Raw genomic sequence first — 15631 nt, forward strand, 5'->3', positions numbered from 1 at the left:
AGGGTCTCGGCCTGAAACGTCGACTGCACCTCTTCCTAGAGATGCTGCCTGGCCTGCTGCGTTCACCAGCAACTTTTATGTGTGTTGCCCAAATCAAAACCACCTTGGCATGTTAACTCACCATGGTGGGTTTTTATCGGCCTCGGCGTCTTCTTGAATTGCGAAGGTCACCTCAGATCAGGAAGCCTCATCTTATACTCTTCCACACAAAGGGCCGAGAGGAGAAATAATTCACTGTGGTGGATTTTTATTGACCTAGCCAGTAACACCAGTGGGAATACAAAGTGTACTTGCACCTCCCTGTAAAGCAATGTAAATCACATCAACTTAGTTACCAAATTAAACGTGCTGTCATTTTGCTCTCTCACCCAATTCATCATTAATGCATTAGCTGTTAAATGAAATTCTATTAATTTCTTTGTAGACACTTTATCAAATGCATTTATTGTCATCTGTGCATCAATATCCTTGCTATTACAGTGCCGCAGTCAAGGCTTCTTAAGCTTTGCATTTGCTGACTGCAGAGAATGGTGTATCATCAGAATTAATATATATTTGATCATACCTATGGACAAATGCCCACTCAGATTGGCTGCTGGCCACATTCTCTCATTTAATTGAATGTTTAGGCTATAACAAGTTGACATTAGCAGGCCTTCGCAAGATGAGTACTCAGAGAAGAATCTGTAGTCCTGCAGTGTGTCAGTTCAAGTCAGGGCAGCTAACACTGAGGTCTGCACTCAAAGTCCACCAGTACGTCTGCTCGTTAGTCCTAGTATTGAACCAGCCAATCATGTGGCCGCAACTCAATGTATAAAAGAGGTTCCGTTGTTGTTCAGACCAAATGTCAGAGTGGTGTAGAAATGTGATCAAGGTGACTTTGACTGTGGAATGATTGTTGATACCAGATGAGGTGGTTTGAGTATTCCAGAAACCGCTGATCTTATGGGATTTCACACAGAAGTGTTGACTCTCCATATTTTGCAGAGAATTGCACAAGAAACATAAAAACTTCCTGTGAGTGAAAACTACTTGTTAATGAGAGAAGTCAGAGGAGAATGGCCAGACTGGTTTAAGCTGACAGTAACTCAAATAACCATGTGCTACCACAATGCTGTGCAGAAAAGCATCTCCGAATACACAGTACATTGAATCTTGAAGTGGATGGGCTACAGCAGCAGAAGACCACAAACTCTGTGCCACTTTATTAAGTACATGAGACATCTAGTATAGTGGCTACTGAGTGTATAATGCCAACAAAGAGCAGGAAGAATATTTAATCTATGACTGCCCAGTGCATCATGTATACAGAATTCCCCACCATTGGGAACATCTATATGGAGTGCTGTCATAGGAAAGCAGCATCCATTCACAGGCACACCGCCACCCAACCATGCCCTCTTCTCACTGCTGCCATCAGCAAGAGAGAAAAAGATCTTTGGATTTCCAGCATCTGCAGAGATTCTCATGATTATAAGAAGATGCAGAAGCCTCAGGACCCACACCACCAGGTTCAGGAGCAGTTATTATGCCCCCAACCATCAGTCTCTTAAACCAGAGGGGATAATTTGTCCTGTAGGGTAATGTAATGGGTGACAGATATCACCTATTGTTCATAATAACAACTGTTCTAAATAATTCACAAACACTTATTGAATTGTTGTGTTCACTTTAAAAGATGGTATTTGACATTGATGTAAGGTGATAGTTTTTGGTTTGCTGGTAACGGAAGTAAAGGGCTGCAGATTTTGTTTAGCACATAAAATGACCCTCACATTTTATTCGGAAAATCAACTTCACTCGACCCATCTCTGAACTGTTCCTACAGTCCATGGATTCACTTTCAATGGCTCTTCATCTCATGTTCTCGATATTTATTGTTTATTTATTTATTATTATTTTGTTTTTTGTATTTGCACAGTTTTTGTTCTCTTTTGCACACTGGTTGTTCGTCCATTCTGTTGGGTGTGGTCTTTCATTGGTTCTACTGTATTTACTGTATATGCCTGCCAGAAAACAAATCTCAGGGCTGTAGATGATGACATATATGTACTTTGATAATAAATTTACTTTGAACTTCAAACCAGGCAAGGTCACCTGATTGCAAACAACTGGTGTACTGGTCATTACAGAATGTATCTTTGGTGCCTCCTGGTCCCTCTCCTCCCTTTCCCTCTCCCTGCCCTCTTCACACTCTCAATCCACAATAGAGACCCATATCAGAATTAGATTTGTCATCACTCTCTGAGACCATGAAATTTATTTTTTTTTTGTGGCAGCAGTACAGTGCAATGCATAAAGTTACTACTGTACTGTTAAAAATTCATAGGCAGCCTAGCTATATACAGTATTTGTGCCTAAGACTTTTGCACAGCACCATTTACAGGCAGATCTGCATTGTAAATCGGCACATCATAGTCAGCACAGACATTGTGGGCAGAAAAGCCTTCTCCCGTGTGGTGGTGTTCTATGTTCTGTGTTCTCTTACCACAAAGAGAGTATCCTCACTTGTTCCAATTTAACCTTGTAGTTGGAATCCCTGATCGCTGGAACCATTCTGGTAAATCCTTTCTGCTTTCCCTCAAGGGTGCCCACATCCTGTGCAACATGTGGTGATCAGTTAGATCCCATAGTTGCATTCCGACAGCCATGGAAACAAAAGCAATCTTAATGGTTCGCTCTTCCCGACAGACATCCTCATCCCTTTATCCAGTGGGGAGAGCTCCCACTAGGACCCAAGTTAAAATCAGCGTGTGTCAGGAGTCGTAGAGTCATCATGCACAGAAACAGGCCCTTCGGCCCATCTAGTCCATGCCAAACTATTATTCTGCCTAGTCCCGTCTAGGGTGGCAGGGTGGAAATATGTTTCTACCAAAGGAGGTGTAAGGCACTCCTTCCATCCGCCAGCCTGCAGGTCACCCTTGGGCAAGGTGTAGCACCTGCTTAGCCCCTTGATCAGTGTCATGTGAAGCCATTGAAGGAGGTGGTGGATGGTCGTAGGAACAGCTGGTGCATATCACAAGTCCTGGTTATGTGACCACTAATGCCGGGCAGTCAATCTCTGAAGAGTATTGATAATGGCTGTGGTCATCCGTCTTGTAAAGACACAGCCCAGAAGGCGGCAACAGTAGACCACTTCTGTAGAAAGATTAGTGTATGGGGTCTTTCTTTTTTTTGTATGTTAAATTTAAAATGGCTTCCTTGTTATGTTATACTTGGGAATGCTTCTTTGTTATGTTAAACGCTAAGGAAGTCCTTCCCTCTCGCAGTTTGTTGAATCACGTTACTGATAAAGAGGATGTTATGAACCAATTGGGATAGTTGTTATGTTTTTGGTGTATTTGAAGATACTGTATGCCCAGGGTTTTGGGGCAGAAGGTGGGAGAGCGAAACAGAGGATGGACGATGTGCTGTGATGTCCGCTAACGGGGTCGGACCCCGAGGAGGGCGTTCGGTGAAGAGACGGAGACGGACTCGTGTGGAGCGTCTGGTCGACCACCGTTGTTGATCCCAGGCGGCCGGTCGAGGTGGTCCGAGGGGTCGCAAGGAGAAGAAGAGGGTTCTTGAGCTCCAACTGTTTTGTGCACGAAGAGATTGAACTTTGATAAGTGTGGCGCCTTTTATTTTCCTTTTATATTTTATTCTCTTTTAATTATATAGTTCCAGTAATATCTATAAACTGTAAATCATTTAATCGTATCTGGTGTATTGTCTGTTATTTGGGCGGGGTGGGGTACATCACACAGCATCCACACAAACTAATTACCCAGTTTGGCGGGGCTGAGGTTGTTTCCCTAGACAACAGCGAGCCGCGCGACCCTGAGGGTGGCCGGGGGGCTACATTAGCTACAAATAGTCATGGTCAAGAGCATGATCGCCCATGTCATTGACACAGAAGATGATGAGTCCTATTGACCCATACCTTGAACATAGCCCTTAATGTGATAGGAGGTATGCTTAAGACTGTAAGGTTAAACTACCTTTCTGAAGAAGGACTCATCCATTTCAGACATGTGTATTAAACACCTCTACAGAAATGTGGTTTAAAGATATGCAGGATGCAACAGACAAATGTCCCTTTTGGTATTAACCCTTCTTTCTCCCTACTCGCATCACTCTCATTGCAGAACTCAGGATTACAACTGTTTCTTCTGTGTGGGCTCCTCATATCAGCAAGGACCCATTGGCACCAGAGGGTTCAATAACCATTGGTATGACCTGTCCTTGACCAAGAGGAGGAGGGAAACGGGTGGGGTAAAATATTACAGCTTTGATATTCCTCTGAACTGCAGAAGGCCTTTGCTATCTGATGCAACACCATTCACTCATTGGGGAACCACTGTCTCGGAGGGATGAAGCAGGAACACAAATGTGTTGAGTTCTCTTCCCAGGCGCAGGGAGCCTGTGGGAGTTCAGTGGCTGGAATGACTTCAGCTGGGTGTCAGTGAAAGATCACCAGCAGCAGTTCCTCCAGGAACAATGCAGCCCAACAGCTTAACCAACTCCAATCCCACCACAGGAGACCTCGGCCTCCCCACAGACACTGTCCCAGGGCCCTGGGGCCAACATTCAAGATTCATTCAACACCAGCTGCAGAATATGACCAAGCACCTGGATTCTGTTTGAGGGATTTTTCTGTGAAGTATTCACCAGTGAGTCCAATGTTCGAGGTCTGGAGTTTGGGGAGCCGCCAGCGGAGAGTCCTCGGGTAGATACTGAAGATCAAAGAGCAAAGTTGGCACGTCCGGAATTCGAGGCCCGATGGTCGAAACCATGGGTTTGTCTGCGAGTCCACTGTAGTCCCTATACTGGGGTTGGGTGCCTGTCTGCGTGTGTGGGTGGGTGAGTGGGAAGGAGGAAAGGGGCTCGTTTTGCTGCTGTTTGGTTTTGTTCCTGTGGTGCTGTTGTTGCTTCATGTGTTATTCTACTGAACATTGCGGACATACTGTGTTAATGCAGGAATGTGTGACTGCCCCTAGCTCATCCTTAGGTTGTGCTGTTAATGCCGGTAACGTATTTCACTGTACGTTTTGGTGTACATGTGATAATCTGAATCACTCAGGTATAAACCTCTTCTCCCTTCCTCACCTGAGCATTTTTAATCCCTTCTTTGCTGCAGAAGGGGATCACCTGTGCTGAGCGACACTCCGGGCAGTGACATGGCTCAAAGGGATCTGAAGATGTTACCAGGCAGGTCTTCCCTGTTGGATCCTTCCTGCATGGTCAGATCCTTTCTCCACAGGACACACTGCCCTCAGGGCAACTACAATGAGGATAAGACAATCACCAACCTCTTTGTAAATAGCATATTTGCAAAGAAAATCTGGAAAAGGATGCAGGAGGTCTTGTCTATGTTCATCACAAGAGACTGCATAACAGAGGACTCTCTGATCTACCGGTTGTTCCCAGGGACTCACACTGGGACAGGTATTGACTGCTGCTGGAAAGTCATCAACGCATGAAGGATCCACTTTGTTCTGCTCGAAACTTGTTGGTTTTCCAGCACAATGAGGGAATGCTATTGTTTGGCTCACCCCAGGCTGCAGGAGTACGTGCTGAGGGATCCAATGAAGCCTGTGCAGAAAACGCAAAGGCTTCACAAGGAAGAACCACAGTCTACGGCCCTGCTGCCACTGGATATCGAGGGGTTCAGTTCTGTACCAAAGTGTCTCCAACACTTGAAGATTTTATCATTGACACAATGATGCCTTGTCCTCAGAAGTCACTAACTTTAAAAATGTCATCATCATGGCTATCTCTCGAGGTCGAGGATGATGGTCTTCATTCTGAAGTGGCCCACAGAGCAAAGACACCTGTGCGTGTATTTGTTTAATGTGTACTTGATGTTGCACTCCAAGAAGCACACGATACTTCATAAATCAACCGACTGATTCCAATGGCATGGAAACCACGACAACTGGAGCTGATGGATTTGTTGCAGCCTTCATCCGCCTTCACAGCCGTTGAGTTCAAAGTCACTTCATCCACCTGTTCCACCGTTGAGGTCTTGGTTGGATTGTTCTTTGTCAGGGACCTCATCCTCGACCTTACCGCCATGGGTGACCCGACCAGGAGCATAGCTCCAGACGGCATCGCTCTCGGGATCTCAGGACAATCCACCGCGACAAGGTGACAATCCACAGAGAAGTTTAAAAATGTGTAGCTCCAATAACTGTTCAGACAGCACCTACAGAGGAAATATTGAGAGCCGAGACTGCAAATCTCTGTGAGCCCATTTGGGGTTGGCGGGGGGGGGGGGGGGTGTCAAAATCTGGGGCCTGCAGATCTGAATCCCCATCTGCTGGAGGCTAGAGCTGGAGTCGTGTCCTGGGGCTAAAGGACTGTGTATGCACGTGGAAGGGAGAAAGGAGCAGAGCTTGTCTTTGCTGTTTGTGATTGGTTTCATTGTATTCTGTGATGATTTGCCGAGCATCGTGGGCATGCTATGCTGGCATCAGAATGTGTGGTGACACTTGCGGGCTGCCTCCAAGCACAACCTCGGGTGTGTTGGTTGTTAACATAAGCAATGCATTTCACTGTATGTTTCAGTGTACACGTGATAAGAAAACTTGAATCTTGAACAGTTGATGTTTCGGGCTGAGACCCTTCATCGTGCACTGGTCTTGTATTTCTTGTGATTCGTTTTTATGAATAAAGTTTATTTTTGAATGATATAAAAAATACTCTGATTGGAATGCTGACACCTTAACTTGGCTCAGAATACGAATGTGAAGCAATTTCCCTGCTTGTTGGAATGTATTAACCCTGCACTCCTGGGCTCGAAACCCAGTGGGAGAAAGCACCGCTGTACATTTCCCTGCCAAGCAATATTTAAATATTTCACACTTACCACTGCAGTCGATTTATGATACTAATACTCCAAGCGTCAGACACATTCCTGGAGGACTGATAGTTCTGCGTGTCTTCTGGTCAGGCACCTGAGGCAACCTGAACGATGGAAACTTCGTGTGCACGCAACAATCCAGCTCATCTGCTGGGCATGTGACGTTCTATAGAACTGAGGGAGACACCAAGCATATTGTCATAGAAAGGTTATAACACAGAAAGAGGCCAGTTAGAGCACCGAATATAAGAGCAATCCAGTTACTCCCACTGCCCTGGCCTCTTGTCTTAATCCTGTAAATACTTAAAGTGCTTATCCCTTTGAACACTAACAGAATCTGTCTCTGGCACTAATCACTCCTTATATAAAACTAGCTTCCCTCCTTTCACTTTTGGTTCTTTTGCCAATCAGTTACATCCCACAGCCTCTTATTCTAGACCTTTCCTCCAGTGGAAACAGTTTTTTTCCATCTCCTCTGTCGATGCTCCCTAAAGATACGTGACCTTCTAGAATTGAAGGTGATGGGACGAATTTGCTAATATGAGACCATAGTCTATATTGGAACAGAATTAGGTCATTTGGCCCATCAAATCTGCTCTGGTATTCATTTATTTTCCCTCACAGCACCATTCTCCTGCCTTATCCTTGTCCCCTTTGATACCCTTACTAATTAAGTGCATATCAACCTCTGCTTTAAATATACAGTACCTAATGTCTTGGCCTCCACAGATACCTTTGGCAATGAATTCGCCATCCTATAGCTAAAAAAATTCCTCCTCATCTGTTCTGAAGGGATAGCAACGACTTCATAATGATACATGAAATGAAAATCCTATTGGCTACTTCAGTATACTTTGGTATCTGCTACACCCCTGCTGAAATCTGGTGGAAGACACACAGAGGGGGATCATAAAGCTGAGGAAAGACGACTGGGTCGAGACAACAGAGACTTTTGGAGAAGAGGAGTTCGGTGGGTAATACTGTTCCGACTGACCGGAAGTGCACTGAGAGCGGTAAGCGTAAAGGAGTTTGGGGCTTACTGTTCTGGCTAACAATGGATGGTGCAATCCGGGGTAAATTACGATCGAGGAACGTGTTTGCAGACTGGATATTGAACTTCTTACTGTTGGACTTCGGCCACATTCCACTGTGATACAACACTTGGCAGCACGGGAGGTCGTTCCTGCCTGTGGCCATCGAATGTGCAGCTCCTCCCGTGGAGGGTCAGACACCCTGAGCCAATAGACTGGTCCAGGACTTATTTTCCATCTGGCATAGTTTGCATTTTGTTGTTTGATTGTTTGTGGTTTTTGTATTGCTATATTTATGCTCTATTCTTGGTTGGTGCGGCTGTAACGAAACCCAATTTCCCTCGGGATTAATAAAGTATATCTATCTATCTATCTATCTTTAGTATCCTATCTACTAATTAAATATGTTGGCAATTTTACAATATAAATGGCAAAAGCTAAACAGAAGAGAAAGAGAAAAATAAAACACCGGAAGAACACAATGGGTCAAAAAGCGTTTGTGGAGGTAAAGGAATGGTTGATGATCCTGCATATGATGGATGTGTTCAAGATTCTCTGAGACCATAAGACCACGATATACAGGAGCAGAATTAGGCTATTTGGCCCATCAAGTCTGCTCTGCCATTTCATCACGGCTGATCCATTTTCCCTTTCAGCCCCAATCTCCTGTCTTCTCCCCATATCCCTTCATGCCCTGACCAATCAAGAATCTATCAACCTCTGCATTAAATATACATAAAGACTTGGTCTCCACAGCTATCCATGACAATAAATGCCACAGAATCACCACTTTCCAGCTAAAGAAATTCCTCCACATCTCCGTTCTAAAAGGACGCCCCTCTATTCTGAGGCTGTGTCCTCTGGTCTTAGACTCTGCCACCGTAGGAAGCATCCTCTCCACATCCACTCTCTCAAGGTGCCTGGAAATGGAAAGATGTGGGCATTGTGTGGGCAGAAGAGATTAGTTTAGTTGGCCATTTGATTACTAATTTAATTAGTGTGGCACATCGAAAGAGCCCAGACCTGTGCTATACTGCTGTATGTTCTGTGGCTGTCAGGCGGTCTGGCAGGCGGTCTGACTGTTTCAGATGGTAGCCTTTGCACATAGAAATGGACTGTGAATAGACTGATGAGAGGGAAGATGGATGGACTGATCCAAATGCTGAGAAGTTCAACCTCCATGTGCTGCAGCCAAATCCTGATCTTGCATCTCTTGTTTCCTAGAGTTGCAGTTGTTTTCGAACTGCCTTCAACCAACCCTTGTTCATTATCTAGCCAGGCTCTGTCCTCAATGGCACCATGGTGTACTCACCTGTCTAGATTCCTATCGAAACATGAAGCTGGCAGAGGGCCACAAGTTCCCTGTTTGGAGTTGGTTAATTCCTCAGTTGCTTGTGTTGGGGGATTCAGTCCTTGCTTGCCATTGGGCATTGAAATGTGGACCAGGAATCAAAATGATCATTGGCCCACCACACCTGAAGGTAATTTCATGTCATTAGTTTTTCCTCCATAATCCTCACAAAGCATCAACTTGCATTTAAATCTGGAATCAAACAGAAAGGGACAGGCAGTTTAGGGAGAGTCAGCATGGGTCCGTGCAGGGCAAGTCGTGTCTTACTAATTTAATTGAGTTTTTTGATGAGGTGATGGGGGTGATTGTTGAAGTCAGAGCTGTGGATGTTGTCAACATGAATTTTACTGAGGTATTTGTCAAAGTCCCTCATGGGCGGCTCATCCAGAAGATTAAGGTGCATGGGATCCATGGTGAATTGGCTATTTGGATTCAGAACTGGATTGCCTATAGAGGGTAGTAGTCAAAGGGATTTATTCTGTGATTAGCGGGTGTTCTGCAGGGATCTGTACTGGGACCTCCCGCTGTTTGTCATGTATGTAGATGAAAAGGTAGATGTGTGTGGGTTAGTAAGTTGGCAGATGATACAAAGATTGGGCGCGTTTTTGATAGCGCAGAAGACTAGCAAAGAATACAGCAGGAGATAGATCTGTGGCAGATGTAGGTGGAGAAACGACAAGGAAGTTTAACCTGGCCAAATGTGAAGTGTTGCATCCCTGCGTAGGTCAAATGTAAAGAGACAGCATACTGTTAAGGGCAAGACCCTTATCGGTGTTGATGAGCAAAGGGATCTTGGGGTTCAAGTTCACAGCTCTCTGAAAGTGGCTACATAGGTTGATAGGGTGGTTGAGAAGGCATATGGCATACTTGCTTTTATTAATCAAAGGCATTGAGTTCAGAAGTCAGGAAGTTATGTTGCAGGTCTAAAGAACTTGAATTAGGCTGTATCTGGAGTATTGCATACAGTTCTGCTTGCCCCATTATAGGAAGAATGTCGAGGCTTTGGCAAGGGTGCAGAAGAGGTTTACCAAGCCGCTGCCTGGATTAGAGATAATGTGCTATAATGAGAGTTTGGACCAACTTGGGTTGTTTTCTCTGGAGTTGAGGAGGTTGAGGGAGATCTGAAAGACTTTTATAAGATTATGATAGGCATCGATGGAGTAGACAGACAGTATCTTTTTCCCAGGGTTGAAATGCCTAACACCTGAGGGTATGCATTCAAGGTGAGGGGATGTAAGTTCAAAGAGGGTGTGAGGGGCAAAATTTTTACACAGAGTTGTTTGGTGCCGAGAATGTGTTGCTTGAGGAGGTGGTAGAGCCAGATACATTGGGGACTTTTAAGAAACATTTAGATAGGCACATGAATGTAAGGAAAATGGGGGGATGTGGACATTGTGTTTACAGAAGAGATTGGTTAGACATTTGATGACTAATTTAATTGGTTTGGTACAACACTGTGGGCGGAAGGGCCAGTTCCTATGCTTTACTGTTCTATGGTCTATGGTCCATGTCATTTCTGAAGAGGCTGAAGAGAGGTGGACTATGAAAATCAGTACTAACGACCTTTGACAGATACGCTGTATTGGACAAGAGGGCTTTACAGTGGGTAGTTAAAACTCTCCAACGCATCACTGACACCAACCTACCTGCCGTCAAGCACATGTAGACAGGAAGGTGCCGTAAAATGATCAGCAGCACTGACCAGGCTCATGGACTATTGGTTCCACTCCCACCAGGTAAGCGGCTACACAACATCCATGCCAAGACCACCAGACTCAAGAAACAGCTACTTCCCCCAAACGCTGAGGCTGATCAACACCTCCGCCCACTAACCCACCTTTCCACACCTCCTACCAACACTACTTCATCATTTCCTGTCAGAATTACCTCATGTACAGACAGTCCTGTTCCTTGTGCCACTTTACGTAAATGCAATCAGAATATAAGCTGTCTTGTGTACTTATATTTATTGTTTTATTGTGTTCTTTATGATAATCATGATTTTATGCTGCATTGGATCCAGAGTGATAATCATTTCATTCTCCTTCAGACTTGTGTACTGACGAATGACAGAAAGCAACTTTGAATCTTGAATATAACCACATCTGCTTAAACTCCGCATGATGTTTCATTCATTCCATCTGTTTTATCTTAACCTTTCAGCCGAACTTCCTTCCTTCTTCCGTCATGTGCTTATCTTGGAGTAGGTGTCTCCACCAACTACTCATCTGGTAAGGAAGATTCTCTGCATCTTCCTGCTGTATTTATGAGCAATCATTTTAATATGATGACCTCTTCTAAGTCACAATCAGAATCAGAATTGTATTAAGGATCACTGACTTTTACAGTTTGACATGAGATTTGGTGGCAGCAGTACTGCGCAAAGACATAAAGTTCCTACAAAAAATTGTACGAGTGAGTAAACAGGGCAAAGGGAAGGAATAACCAGGTCACCAAGAAGAGAAAATCTGCAGATGCTGGAAATCTGAGCTATACACACAAAATGCCAGAGGAAGTCCGCAGGCCAGGCAGCTTCCAGGAAAAGACTACAGTCAACGTACTCTGGACGTTGGCAGGAAGAATGAGGCGGTTTCTTTGAACTGTTCAGAAGTTAAATGTCGGAGGGGAAAAAGATGTATCTAAGTAATTGAGTGTGGGTCCTCAGCCTCCTTTACCTTCGCTGTGATCGTAGTAATGAGAAGAGGGCATGTGTTAGACTCTCCAATCCAACCTTGGACATCTTTACATCAATCCCTGAAGGAATAAAGTTCTAATATGTATCACCTTTCAGGATCTCTTGGACATGGTCCTCTCACTGTAGATCTTTTTGGTATTTTGGACCATGTTCCTATCTCCACGTTATCATGCAGAGGTAACACATTAATTGTCCCTCCATGGTGCTGTACTGGAAACAGAAATAAGAAGAGCATTATAGGCTATCCAGGCCTCCAGTTTAATCACCACTCAATATGATCATATCCTAGCTGTAATGGAACTCTTGCTTCTAGAATTTCTGGCTACTGGAAACATTATCCATGTAATCTATTTAGCCTTGAAAGGGTTTTACAGGTTTCTATGAGATCTCCTCATAGAAACCTATAAAACCTTGGTTCCTTAAGGTTTTCATAGTTCCCATTACTTATTAAATGCTCACAATGGAGTGTTTCTGAAATAGCCTCTGACAACCAAGTCCAGCTCCTGGCCTTCACATGTGGCTTAGCTGCTAAGTCCCATTTCTACTGACAGGAGAAGGGGCAAAGGTGGGTTATTGGCGCCTCAAAACCGATCGCTCCAAGCAGGTGGGACTCATCAGCCCTAGCTGGCAGCTCATCTAGGAGAAGGAAAACTCTGATCTCAGACCTGCACTGCCTTCCAGCTGAACCCAACTCATGGAGACGGCTTTGAGAGTCAATCCCGAGGGAAAGATCTGGAGCTGGTTTCCTAAGACAGTCCTACATTGAGTTCAACACTGACTGGCAACTCCTGCAACAGCACTGGTGCCAAACCCTATCGGTCTCTGCATTTGGATTCATCATCTGCTTGGAGATGGGGAGCCTGCTGCATGGTTAACAGCTTGTACTTCCCTGGCTTGAGTTCTGATTCACATATCTCATAGACAGCTAGGCCGCAACATTGATGGTCTGGTTTCCTCCCACAGTCCGCAGATGTACCGGTTAGTAGGTTAATTGGTCATTGTAAATTGTCCCGTGATTAGGCTAGGGTTAAACCGGGGGTTGCTGGGTGGCCCGATTCAAAGAGCTAGAAGTGCCTACACAGTGCTGTATCTTGATAAATTGAAGCAAAAACATTCTCTCCTCATACATCAGTCGTGTTATTCCAGTACTGGTTTAGTAAGTCACAGCTGCATTCCATCCGTGGCAAGAAAACCCTTCCTCTGATAATGAGACCAGAACTGCTCACAATTCTCCAGATGGGGTCTCAGCTCAAGCAAGACATGCGTGATCCTGCCAAGCCTCATGCCATGCAGGCCAACATACCATTTATTAATCTGTTGTGGTTTTATAGCTTGTTTTCAGTAGTCCCAGAATAAATCACTGGGCTTTGTTAACATCACATTATACTGCTGACCCATGATACTGCTAATGTGCTGCCTTTCACAAGTGACTGGTTATTAAACAAAGCAAGTTGGAATCATTCTGCATTGACTAGGCTTTGAAACATGAGGTACGCTCGGAGCAAGAAACTGAGTGGGAGAAAAAAAACATAACCACTTCTTGTTCAAGATGATCTGTACGTTGCTGTTTTCACAGACAGGTAACCCCCTGCTGGCCTCTTGGGTGAGAAGTGCTGATTGTGAAGAGAAAATAGGAAGGATGGAAGTTCAAAGTTCAAAGTCCAATGTCCAAAATAAGTTTATCATCAAAGTATGCATATACCACCATATACTCCCCTGGGAACACACATCAAAGTTGCTGGTGAACGCAGCAGGCCAGGCAGCATTTGTAGGAATAGGTGCAGTCGACGTTTCAGGCCGAGACCCTTCGTCAGGACTAACTGAAGGAAGAGTGAGTAAGGGATTTGAAAGTTGGAGGGGGAGGGGGAGATCCAAAATGATAGGAGAAGACAGGAGGGGGAGGGATGGAGCCAAGAGCTGGACAGGTGATAGGCAAAAGGGGATACGAGAGGATCATGGGACAGGAGGTCCGGGAAGAAAGACAAGGGGGGGGGGGTACCCAGAGGATGGGCAAGGGGTATATTCAGAGGGACAGAGGGAGAAAAAGGAGAGTGAGAGAAAGAATGTGTGCATAAAAATGAGTAACAGATGGGGTACGAGGGGGAGGTGGGGCCTTAGTGGAAGTTAGAGAAGTCGATGTTCATGCCATTTTTATGCACACATTCTTTCTCTCACTCTCCTTTTTCTCCCTCTGTCCCTCTGAATATACCTCTTGCCCATCCTCTGGGTCCCCACCCCCCCCCCCCATCTTTCTTCCCGGACCTCCTGTCCCATGATCCTCTCGTATCCCCTTTTGCCTATCACCTGTCCAGCTCTTGGCTCCATCCCTCCCCCTCCTATCTTCTCCTATCATTTTGGATCTCCCCCTCCCCCTCCAACTTTCAAATCCCTTACTCACTCTTCCTTCAGTTAGTCCTGACGAAGGGTCTCGGCCTGAAACGTCGACTGCACCTCTTCCTACAGATGCTGCCTGGCCTGCTGCGTTCACCAGCAACTTTGATGTGTGTTGCTTGAATTTCCAGCACTGCAGAATTCCTGTTGTTTGCGTTTATACTCCCCTGAGATTCATTTTCCTGCAGGCATTAACAGTAGAACAAAGAAATGCAATAGAATCAATCTAAAACTACATTGACTCTGAGGTATTTCTTTATAGATTCTTTTGATTCTGTTGTGAAAGAATGCTGGCACAAACAGCTCACACTTCCTGCATTCTACTGTTTGATGAGGCCTATCTGGAGAGTAGAGAGGACAGGATAGTGGGTCAGGTCAGGAACGATGATGGAGAAAGAAGAATACGGCGGGTTCTGTGGGGTGAGGTGATGGAATTAGTGGGTGGAGAAGAGGATCAAAATGTCAGTGAATCAAAATCAGAAGCAGGTATAACATCACTGGCATACAATATGTCATCAAATTTGTGTCCTTTTGGCAGCAGTACATTGCAATACATAATAATAAAAAAATCTAAGTTACAATAAAAAATATATTATCAAAAATAAATCAAGTAAGTACGCAAAAAGAGAGAACGTATATTGAGCAGCGGACATGGGTTCATTTTCCATTCAGAAATCTGATAGCAGAGCGGAAGAAGCTGTTCTTAAAGTGTTGAGTGAGTCTCTTCAGGCTCCTGTACCTCCTCCTTAATGGCAGCAATGTGTAGGGGGCATGTCCGGCACGATGGGGGTCCTTAATGTGGATGCTGCTTTTCTGAGGCATCGACTCTGGAGGATGTCCTCAATACTGGGGAGGCTAGTGCCCATGATGGAATGGGCTGAGTTTGCAACTCTCTGCAGCTTTTTCTGATCCTGTGCAGTTGCCCCTTTCATTCCAGACAGTGACGCAACTAGTAAGAATGCCCTCCATGGTACATCTGTAGAAATTTCGCATGGGAGTCTTTGGTGCTGTACCAAGTCCCCTCAAACTCCTGATGAAATATAGCTGCTGTCATGCCTTCTTTGTAACTGCATCAATATGTTGGGCTCAGGATAGATCTTGGGAGATGTTGACACCCAGGAACTTGAAACCGCTCATCCTCTCCACCTCTGATCCCTCGGTGAGGACTGGTATATGTTCCCTCGACGTCCTCTTCCTGAAGTCCACAATCAGTTCCTTGCTCTTACTGACCTTGAGCTGTTGTTAAGCACCACTCAACCAGCTGATCTATTTTACTCCTGTACCCCTTCTCATCACCATCAGAAATTCTGACAACAATA

Source organism: Mobula birostris, chromosome 8 (assembly GCF_030028105.1).
Source record: "Mobula birostris isolate sMobBir1 chromosome 8, sMobBir1.hap1, whole genome shotgun sequence".
Classification (NCBI taxonomy): Eukaryota; Metazoa; Chordata; class Chondrichthyes; order Myliobatiformes; family Myliobatidae; genus Mobula; species Mobula birostris.